Here is an 11,580-nt window from a genome sequence, read left to right on the forward strand (position 1 = left end):
TGCTACTGGATGGACACTGCTTCTAGGCCTTCTCAGTGGACAGAGTTAGGAAATAAATGAATGTATTTCTATGTACAGTAAGTCCTTACTTATCGTCAGTAGGTTCTTAGAAACTGCAACTTTAAGCAAAATGACATATAAATAATCCAATTTTTTTCTTTTTTTTCATTAGGACCTCATGATGCAACAGTAGAAACCAATTTTTTTTTCATCAACAGTCTAAAAAATGATGTTTAATGAAACATTATTTGAGGACCTGCTGTATATTGTTTCCTTTAAAGTTGCAAAGTCTTCCAGGTGCTGTGGTCCAGGTGCTGTGGCTCTTGCCTGTAATCTCAGCTACTTGGGAGGCTGAGGTGGACGGATCATGTGAGGCCAGGAGTTTGAGATCAATCTGAGCACACATAGGGAGACTCCCATCTCTAGAAGTCATTAAAAAATTAGCAGATGTGGTGGCACGTGCCTATAGTCCCAGTTACTTGGGAGGCTGAGGTGGGATGATCTCTTGAGCCCAGGAGTTCGAGGCTGCAGTTAGCATGATCTCTGGGGCATTCCAGCTTGGGTGACAGAGTGAAACCTCATCCCTGAAAAAAAAAAAGAAACTAACTAAGGAAAAAAAATGTTGAACTCGCATATATTAAAGTTCATTCTTTCTACGGTGGTTATATGCGTTTCAAAAAATGCATAGTCATGTATACACCACTCCAGTGCTGTGTAAAACAGTTGCATCCCCGTAAAAATTGTCTTTATAGTCTCTAGTTCAATTTCTGATTGCACTTATCAAATTCCTTTGTCTTTTAAATTTTTTATTTATTTATTTATTTTTGAGGCAGTGTCTTTTTCTGTCATCCAGGCTGGAGTGCAGTAGCACCATCATGGCTCACTGCAGCCTTGAACTCCTGGGCTCAAGCAATCCTCCTGCCTCAGCCTTCTGAGTAGCTGAGACTACAGGCATGCACCCAACTAGTTAAATTTTTTTCTTTTTTTGTTGATACGTGGTCTCGCTATTTTACCTAGGCTATTCCAGAACTCCTAATGTCAAGGTATCCTCCTGCCTCAGCCTCCCATGCTGTTGGGATTACAGGTGTGAACCACCGTTCTTGGTCACAAATTCCTTTAAAGAGTTGTGCAATGGCTCTCACAGCCATTTCAATACATTACGCTCCATAGAGATAGCACTGGGCAAGTGAGAACCAGACAGACACTGGGCGACTCTGTGCCTCGCTGAGGAAAGATAACTAAAAATGGGCAAAGGAGATCCTAAGAAGGCGAGAGGCAAAATGTCATCATATGCATTTTTTGTGCAAACTTGTCAGGAGGAGCATAAGAAGCCGCAGGCAGATGCTTCAGTCAACTTCTCAGAGTTTTTAAGAAGTGCTCAGAGAGGTGGAAGACCATGTCTGCTAAAGAGAAAAAAGAATTGAAGACATGGCACAGGTAGACAAGGCCCCCTATGAAAGAGAAATGAAAACCTATATCCATCCTAAAGGGACGACAAAAAAGAAGTTCAAGGATCCCAATGCACCCAAGAGGCCTCCTTTGGACTTTTTTCTGTTCTATTCAGTGTATCGCCCAAAAATCAAAGGAGAACATCTTGGCCTGTCCATTGGTGATGTTGTGAAGAAACTGGAAGAGATGTGGAATGACATCGCTGCAGGTGACAAGCAGCCTTATGAAAAGAAGACTATGAAGTTGAAGGAAAAATACGGAAAGGATATTGCTGCATATCAGCTAAAGGAAAGCCTGAGGCATCAAAAAGGGAGTCATCAAGGCTGAAAAAAGCAAGAAAAAGAAGGAAGAGGGCCGGGTGCAGTGGCTCACGCCTGTAATCCCGGCACTTTGGGAGTCCGAGGCAGGAAAATCAGGCCTCCCAAATGAGGTCAGGAGTTTGAGACCAGCCTGGCCAACATGGCAAAACCCCGTCTCTACTAAAAAAATACAAAAATCAGCTGGGCGTGGTCGTGCATTCCTGTAATCCCAGCTACTCAGGAAGATGAGGCAGGAGAATCACTTGAACCCAGGGAGCAGAGGTTGCAGTGAGCCAAGATTGCACCATTGCACTCTAGCCTGGGTGACAGAGAAAGACTCTGTCTCAAAAAATGAATAAAAAAATAAGCAAATAAATAAAAATAAAGAGGGAAGAGGAGGAAGATGAAGAGGATGAGAAGGACGAGGATGAAGATGAAGAAGATGATGATGCTGAATAAGTTGGTTTTAGTGCAGTTTTTTTCTTGAATATAAAGTATTTAACCCCCTTGTACCCAATTCATTCCTTTCAAAGAAAAAAAATTGAAATGTAAGGCTGTGTAAGATTTATTTTTAAACTGTACAGTGTCTTTTTTTGTGTAGTAAACACACCAAGAACATGTCTTTAGATAACCCTGTTCTGGTGGTATTTTCAGTAGCCACTATTGAAAATGTGGCTGAAACTGTACCTTGCCTAGTACAGTATGGGGACTGTAAATTGGCATGGAAATTGAAAGCAGGTTCTCCTAGGTGCACAGCACAAATTAGTTATATATGGGGATGGTAGTTTTTCATCTTCAGTTGTCTCTGATGCAGCTTACAAGAAACAACTGCTCTGTTAACTGAATATTACTCTGTAATTGCAAAATAAGTCGCAGCTGTTTTGTTGACATTCTGAATGCTTTTAAGTAGATACAATTTTAAAAATGAGTATTGTCGTCCTTGAAAAAAAAAAAAAAAAAGAACTGTGCAATACTCTATCTGCCACCAGAGGACTCTTCTTTGATATCTGTGCCACCTTCAAGAAAGGCAATAGATTTCTAAGATTTCCAGCTGAAAATGGCTGGAAGGGCTCTGTTAGAAAAATCAATCATTGGGAAGTTGATGGAAGCAGGTGGTCCATGAGGACAAGATACACTCTAGGGAAAAGGAGAGAGAGCAACTGACTGGGGAGGTCTGATTGTATGGAGTGCTTTCCCCAGAGGGAGAATGTGCCAGTTATCAATTTATTGCCTCTCAGCTCCCTTCACTGAGTCATCTATTAAAATAGTTCTTGGCCCTTTAGTTTTCCTTTTACTATAGCCGGCACAATGTTTCATCAGTAGAGGGTGCTGGAGAGAGGCATTGAAGAAAAAAGGTGTTTTCTTCCCGGTCCTGATGGCCTGTTGGTCAGACCCCTGAAGAGCATGTTTTTTCTTCACTGCTGGCTCAGTATAAGTGCCTACAGGGCATTGCTTTTGCTGTATGCCTTCTTCAGCTCTTTTCTTGACTGGAAGAGTGTGGTTAGGAGACCCAGACAGCACGGCTTTCACCCTGTCCTATATTGCTGCTTTGCATAGGCACGCTGGGGTCCCCATAGAGCTGGCTGTCTAGTGAACTGGATGCCCAGCCTTTGTCCATTGGCTCAGACTGCTCTGGTCCAAGTCATATGCAGGGGTGCACTTGATTGCTGCAGAAGGCCTCCCCAGCTTTCAGTCCCACCAGCACCCACAGTGGCAGCCCAACTCACTCTGCACACCCACCCATCAAATTCAGCTCACCTGGGCCCTAGATATCCTGACACAGACACTGCGTGTTCCAGGCCTCACACCTACAACGGCTCCCTGACCCTCTCTGTACCAGTCCCCCCCATACACCCAGCTTGCCCACCAGCTCTGACTTGCCTGCCCCAAAGGGTTACTTCTTTCCTGGCAACTCTTAGCCATCTCTGGGTTGTGTAACTTAGGAACTCCTCTGCCACCAAGTAGATTGTGACTACACCTTCTTCAATGAGCTCTGATCCCTTCCTCCAAGTTTGTCCTTTTTTTTTTGGAACTTTCCCTCGGTCCTACAGCAGTGTTTAGAGCTTTCATTCTATCTTTAGAGTCACTCTCCTATCATTCTTTACTCAGTAATTCTTTATATTAAACATCACTGTTTGAATTACTGTGTGGTTTTTGCTCTTGATTAGACCCTAACTAATTAAAGTTTACTCTCACTGGGAGAGGGCAACAGGTGTTCTGGTTTTTCATTAAATCTCATTTCAAAAAAGAGAAGAGAGCAATTTCCTGTCAAGAAACTGGATGTTGATATTGGCACAGACTCTCTGGGTAGAGGATGGAATTGGTATAAAAACCCTAACCAGTAATGCAGGCCCTAGGCCCCAGATCCCGGCTTATATTCAAGTATAGTTTCGAGATAGGGATTTTCCTGTACAATGAAAGAACAGCTTCTGAGTGCCTATCATAACCCAGAGCTGGTAAGGGTTTAAGATGTTTGCTAGACTTCTGCCTACAATGGAATAAGGTAAGTTATTCTGGGAACATTATTACTTACAGTGAGAAGTAAAATTCACCTTCTTTTCATTGAGGTGGCACTTAAAAATAGCATAAGAGACAGATAGTTTCTAGATTAGGTATAATGTGCTAATAATGTAAAAAAGGTTCTTCTTTTGCTTCTTTCTTATTCTCGCCAACGATGCATTTCTAAGTTTCTCTTTTAAAGAAGATTTCCTGGGTCTGAAAAGGAAGTTCGAAGTCCTTGTGATATTCTGCTGACAGACTGATCTTGTTTTGATTTTCTTGAATGTTCTGTTTCTCCTCTTCTGCAAACAATGGGTCATTTTTGTCTCTTGATTTTACTTAGCTGTGGTTTGAAGTCTTCTTAACGTAACAGTACTGTGTGTTAACCATGCTCTAATTAAAGAGTGAAGCTGAGGTTCTCCAATGTTCCTTAAAGATTTCCTTGGTTAACTCTACCACATCTATACATCTCTGATAATGATATCTGCAGTCTTGTTCATAAAATAAGATGCATTACCAAGGTGAGATGATTGCCCACAATCACATATCTAAAGAAGGAAGGAACAGGTAACTCCTCTGAATACAAGAGACTTCTTTCTAAAGGATTTGACTATCTCCCATTGTTTTCCCATGTTTGTCCTCATAGTAATCCAATGAGGTAGATAATACTTTAGAGATAAGAAAACCAGGCTAAATAAATTAGGGAGATTTGTCCAAGAAGTTTTAGTAGTAGTGTGCAGATTAGAAGTTGTATTTTAATTCTCTGGCTTTATGTAAATATTTACTTACTAACTTTTCCTCATATGAAAAAGAGCTGGCTATGCAACAATTGGTTTTTCTTTTTCTTTTTTTTTTTTAGAAAGTCTCACTCTATCAACCAGGCTAGGGTGCAGTGGAATGATCTCACCTCACTGCAACATCCACCTCCTGAGTTCAAGCAATTCTCTTGCCTTAGCCTCCCAGGTAGCTGGGACTACAGGCAAGCATCACCACGCCCAATTAATTTTTGTATTTTTAGTAGAGATGGGGTTTCACCATGTTGGCCAAGCTGGTCTAGAACTCCTGACATCAAGAGTTCCACCCGCCTTGGCCTCCCAAAGTGCTGGGATTACAGGCGCCCAGCCTGGTTTTTCTTAAATGAGATAATTTCTTCCTTTTTTCCTAAATCATCCGTCAGGAATAATAAAATTAAGTATTATTTATAATAATTCCATTACTCACAGTAATAATTGTGATAATAATGTGAACAATTTGTATTTATATAGCATTCTATTATTCACAAAGCATTTTGACATATATTGTCCAATTTCATTCCCACAAAAATCCTTGTGAGGTAGATAGAAAAAGTATTATTTTTTCTATTTCACAAATGGAAAATAGAGACTCACAGAAGTTAATCGAATTTCTAAATATATATTTAGGACGTGATGGTGGAGATTGAATTTGATCCTAAATCTAACTCTAAAACCTGTTCTATGACACCCTCTACATACTACATAATAGCCGAAGACATATTAAGCCTATCTGCTGTTCAGCAAATGACATGCACCCAGAGGTCCAGTTTGGCAGAGAGAACAATGCTTCTAAGTGTTCAGTTATGAATTAAATTCTGAAGTTAGAGAAATATTGGACACATATTGAAATTGTGTTTTCTATAACATGTATTGTGATAAACACAGAGTCTAATAATGTGTAGTACTGTCAGATATAGTACCTCCATAGACATACTGTAATATAGTATACTGTCAGATATAGTACCCACATAGACATACTGTAAATAGATTTCTTTCACTCTATGGAAACGGAAGCTCAGAGAAGTTAAATAAATTATTTGTACCAGTCTCCTGTGATTTCAAAATGCTGCTTTTTCTGGATTAATGTAGTTGATTTCAAAAAAGATGTCCATCTGAAAAAGGTTCTCCAGGGAGCAGAGAAAAAGAGCTGGCTTGAGGAGGATTAGTGAGTGGAACCAGGCACTGGTGGAACTAATCAGGGTGTCATCCAAGCAGGACACCCTAAGTTTGTCTGCTTATCTACTGATTTGATAGGCAGCAAAGAAGGTATCACCATTCATGGCCGGGTGACATGTGCAGTTTCTGACATTTTTGCCTATCGTCAAGGATACAATTCAAATAAAATCATACATTCTTTCCACAGGTTGACAACATCCATTGACTGATTTAGGTTTGATCGTATCCATTGGCAAGGGCACATGCTCACTGAGTTTAACAGAAGCAATAATAGCCTGTACTACTTATATTTCCATTTCTTTTTTAAAGATATTTTTGCTGAGAATGTGCAGTTGAATTCTAGATGGTAAAGTGAGTATCAAATGGAACCTGTTTGTATTCTTTAAATGAATGATAGCTCTCTGTGTGTTTATAATGAAGTATATTTTCAATAATGATACATTCTGGATTTTCTAAGATAGTTTTGATTTCAAATGATTTATTTTTCCCATGGAAAAGCTTATCTTGGTCCAGATTTTTTTATTCAGAAAATAGTAACTATATCACATATTGTGCCTGTCATCTGTATTTTATTTGCCATTTGTCACCTGTACTTAAATAGCTTTCTACTATATTATCTGTTGATTCCTATATTAAGAATATAATGAATTTTCTGTAAATCTAAAATCAGAAAAAAATACTTTTAAAGGGCCGGGCGTAGTGGCTTAAGCCTGTAATCCCAGCACTTTGGCAGGCCCAGACGGGTGGATCACGAGGTCAGGAGATCGAGACCATCCTGGCTAACACGGTGAAACCCCATCTCTACTAAAAATACAAAAAAAGTTAGCCGGGTGCGGTGGCGGGCGCCTGTAGTCCCAGCTACACGGGAGGCTGAGGCAGGAGAATGGCGTGAACCCGGGAGGCGGAGCTTGCAGTGAGTGGAGATCGCGCCACTGCACTCCAGCCTAGGCGACAGAGCGACACTCCATGTAAAAAAAAAAAAAAAAAGCTTTTAAAAAGAACTGAAAGGAACTTAATTATTTGTGCAAGACAAATAATTTTTATTTTATTTATTCATTATATATATTTAATATATCTAACTGATATGACAAATAAGTTATCAATATCTTGCTCACACCAAAACATTAATTCCATTTGCAAAGTTATGTGAAAATTATCGCTATTATTCCAATAATTCAGATAAAATAGCTTTCTAGTGCATTTTCTTCTTCAATATTTGGGTGGATAGGGAAGGGATATGAATTTTGACTTGAACCATAAACTAGATTGTCTAGATTGACTGATTTCATGACATAACCATGCAACCTGCCCTTGGGGTTTCTTGGTGATGAAATTTTTCTTACTGTTCTCACATATTTTGTTTCCAGCTATAAATTCATACAATTATCAGTGTTTGTTTTTGGCCTAGTCATAATTGTGAGTGAAGAACCATGGAAGGAGAACATTTTTGCTCATCAATTACTTTCATAAAATCAACCATTTGCTTAAGTGAGTCTTCAAAATAAATACTGATTTTAATGAATATCTACCTTTCACAGTTCATCAGAACATTTTGGTATGTAAAATTAACCTCAGGATGGCAGAACTTATGTGCTAGAGACATTTTGAGGAAAAAAGTGCCCATGTAAAAGAAACAAATATTGAGTCTGTGTTTGATTGATTCAATTTCTAAGAGAGTTTTTTACAGTCATGTAAGCACTGACAGACTGTTCTGTCTACCAGAGAAGTACGTTTTATTAGATGCATATTAAATTTGTTTACTCTGGATTAATAGGTTCTGAATTTATACACTTCTTTACTGTTTTATATATATATATATGTTGTCAGCAAAAATATATATAATACTGTTGTTTATAGGACACTGAATATTTGGCAATTTGTAAGGTGAAATGTGGGAATTACTCAAATGAAGAGTCAAAGCAGAGAAGGCTCTGGATGATGCAATGAGGTCACCATTTGAGAGGGGCTTGAGTGAGAACCAGGCTAAGGCAGAGCAGAGAAAGAGAGGCTTTTGATTTGGTTATTAAATGCCAAATAGATGTGCTGTAGTAAATGTAAAGAAGAAATGAACATTTGGAAAACAAATATTTTAAATTCATATTTCATGCTTTGGGATATTCACTTTTCACACACAGAAAATAGGAGAAAATGTTTTTCCCTTTGTGAATAATTCTTTGAAAATTCAAATATTGGTCCCTGAGGGAGGTAGGGCATATGAAGCAATGATTGATGTCTTCCTAAATTTAGTAAATATTGGGTCTTTGAAGATATTTCACATTAAATGGAGTGTTGGTGTTAACACATTATACAAGCTAAAATGTGAATAATCTCTGGACTTACTCTCATTGGTTCTTTATCGGGGGAGGGTTATCAGTTTGTTTTATCAAAGTGATACAAAGCTATATACAATATTAAATAGCACTACAAAGCTTATATTTAAAAAAAAAAAAAAAAGCAGTACCTTCTCCCTCCCCTGAGCTGTGCTTCCCAGGGGCTTTTAAATCTTCAGCAGTTTTTTCTGATATAAAATGCCTATCGTTGTACGACTATGTCTTCATTTACAAATTTTAGATATTATCTATTAACTCCTGACACACATATATTTCCCTCTCCTATTATTCTAATATAATTCTAACCTCATTTCTAGTTAATTCAATATTGAGTATTTACATTATGATGTCAGTGCTGGTCATTGGTAACCGAAGTATTGCACTTTGACTACTTATCCTTTATTGTACCATCTGTAAGAGTTAAAGAGGAAAGAAACACAAAATGAGGCTTGGCAGTTAAGACAGGTTTACTTTAGATAAAATATGAGGGAGGCTTCTGGCCGATGATGATGATGATGATGATGATGATGATGATGATAATGATGACGACGACAACGATGACGATGACGAGATAAATGTGTGTGTGTGTGTGTATATATATATATATATTTTTTTTTTTGGTCAGTAGTGCTTTCTCTTACAGACTAGGAGTATATATTGGTTTTAGGGTGAGGGAGTTTATCATAAGCTTGGAATGTTTCTGTGTGAGGAAGAAGTTTTATGGTGGGGTTGGAATGTCTTTGGGAGGAGGGATGTTTATCTTGGGATAGACATCTTTCACCCGGACAGAGGTTATCTCAAGGCTGGCATTTTCCCCACTGGAGGGGGGTTATCTCATGGCTAGCATGTCTCTGGTCAGGGAGGGGTTTGGAAACTTTCTGGTTGGAGATGTTATTTGTGGTTTAAGGTCATGCTGGCCTAAGCCATTAGGCTGATGCCCTTTGGATTTAGGCAGTTTTTTTATTAAGGTGGACTTTAGAATGAGGGGCTTGTCCAAGATGGCGATGTTCCTGTTCTGTCACAACCTTTTGTTTTCTTTTGAGTTAAGAATTGCCTAGTTTTCCATCTTACCATTTTTCTTTCCTTTTCTTTCCTTCTTTCCTTCCTTCCTTCCTTCCTTCCTTCCTTCCTCTCTCTCTCTCTCTCTTTCATCAGAATTTTGCTCTTGTTGCTCAGGCTGGAGTGTAGTATCTCAATCTTGGCTCACTGCAACCTCCACCTCCCGGGTTCAAGTGATTCTCCTGCCTCAGCCTCTGGAAGAATTGGGGTTACAGATGCCCACCAACATGCACGGCTAATTTTTTGTATTTTTAGTAGAGATAGGGTTTACCATGTTGGCCAGGCTGGTCTTGAACTCCTGACCTCTGGTGACCCACCCTCCTTGGCCTCCCAAAGTGCTGGGATTACAGGTGTGAGCCACCATGCCTGGCCAGCATCTTATTATTTTTCTATCAATTCAGCCAAATGTTTCATTAGATTTTCAGATGCTGACTAATACTACATTCAGCATTTCAGATCATCTATTCGTGGTCTCTGTCTTCCTGCTCCTGTCTGGACTGGTTGCTGTCTTGATTGTCATCCCAGGACATTCCCTGATTTCCATCTTCCATTTTTTTTTTTTTTTTTTTTTTTCGTTTGTTTGTTTTGGTTAGGTCACTCCATTGGTAACAATTACACTGGGACTCATCCTTCAGTAGGGTGAGCAAGAGTGCATAGATGCCCTGTATGTTTACCTGCACAGTTGTTTGTTACTTAAAGATATGAATAGAATTCTAGGATGGAAATAACTTCCCCTCAGAACTGGGAAAGGATTGCTTCATTGTCTTCTGAACTCAGTTGCTACTGGCAAGTTTGATGCTCATTCTGATTCCACATTCTTTTATTGTGCTTGCCTCCCACCCCCAATCCTCTAGCAATTCCAAGTTTATTATTAGTTTCCTGAAATTCCATACTGTGACTTGGTGTAAGTCTTTTTTAATTCATTGGGCTGGGCACTTAGTGGGACTTTCCAATCTGAAATTGTATGTCTAAATTGCATTAATTCAGCTCTGGGATATTTTCTTCTTGGATTTATTTGATGATTTCTTCCCATCCGTTTATTCTTTCTGTTTTCTTTTTCTGAAAATCCTATGAGTCAGATGTTGCACATTCTGGAAATGTTATTTAAGCATCTTATTTTTTTTCTCTCATTGTGTATCTTTTTTATCTTTTGAGTTTACTTTCTAGCTTTGTTTGCTTTTATCTTCTAATCATTTTATTGACTTTTTTTGTTTGTTTCATGGTCACATTTTTAATTTCTATAAAATTATTATTGTTCTGATTATTCCTTTTTTAAAAATAATCATCTTATTTTATGGATATAATGTTTTTTGATCTCTCCAATGATTCAATTATAATTTTAGTAAAGTTTTGTTTTGTTTCTTATACTGTCTTTATTTCTTCTGGGATTTATTGTTGAGGATGGAGGCTTTCCTCAAATATCTTATAATCTTTACTTATCTATTTCTATTTTTAATAACCTAATTTATTAATTTTCTCCAGAGGTAAGTAGGGTCTACTAATTTATTTGCTCAAATACATTTTACGTTGGTACGGCAGAATTTTTTCAGATTCTCTAGCCACCCATGTGTAGTCATAAGGCATGAAATGCCGCTTTTTATGCACAGGATGTTCTCAAGTGCTTCTAAGTCCTCAGCCTTTTTGAATGCCTGCAGGGTAAAGTGCTTGGCTGCTTCTTGGGATCCACTGCTTTGAAAACAGAGTTCAGCTTCTTTTGCCTAGTAATGTTATTTACCATTCTTTCATTTGTATCCTAGCTTTCATATATATATATATATTTTTTTTTTTTTTGTCTGCTGATATTCATTTCCTACCTGCTGTTATGGTTTATACCATTTTTAGATGACATTTCAGAAAAAAAGAGAAGACAAACACATTGAATGTATCTGCCATATATATTATAATGAATTATTTATTTTTTCATAGAGGCGTGGTCTCCCTATATTACCCAGGCTTGGTCTTGAACTTGTGAGC

General features: G+C 38.3%; 1 pseudogene; it reads left to right on the forward strand.

The window, feature by feature from the left end:
• The first annotated feature begins 1,244 nt into the window (after positions 1 to 1,244).
• On the forward strand, positions 1,245 to 2,207 carry LOC111524891 (annotated as a pseudogene).
• Positions 2,208 to 11,580: the final 9,373 nt, after the last annotated feature.

This window comes from Piliocolobus tephrosceles, chromosome 15 (genome assembly GCF_002776525.5).
Source record: "Piliocolobus tephrosceles isolate RC106 chromosome 15, ASM277652v3, whole genome shotgun sequence".
Lineage (NCBI taxonomy): Eukaryota > Metazoa > Chordata > Mammalia > Primates > Cercopithecidae > Piliocolobus > Piliocolobus tephrosceles.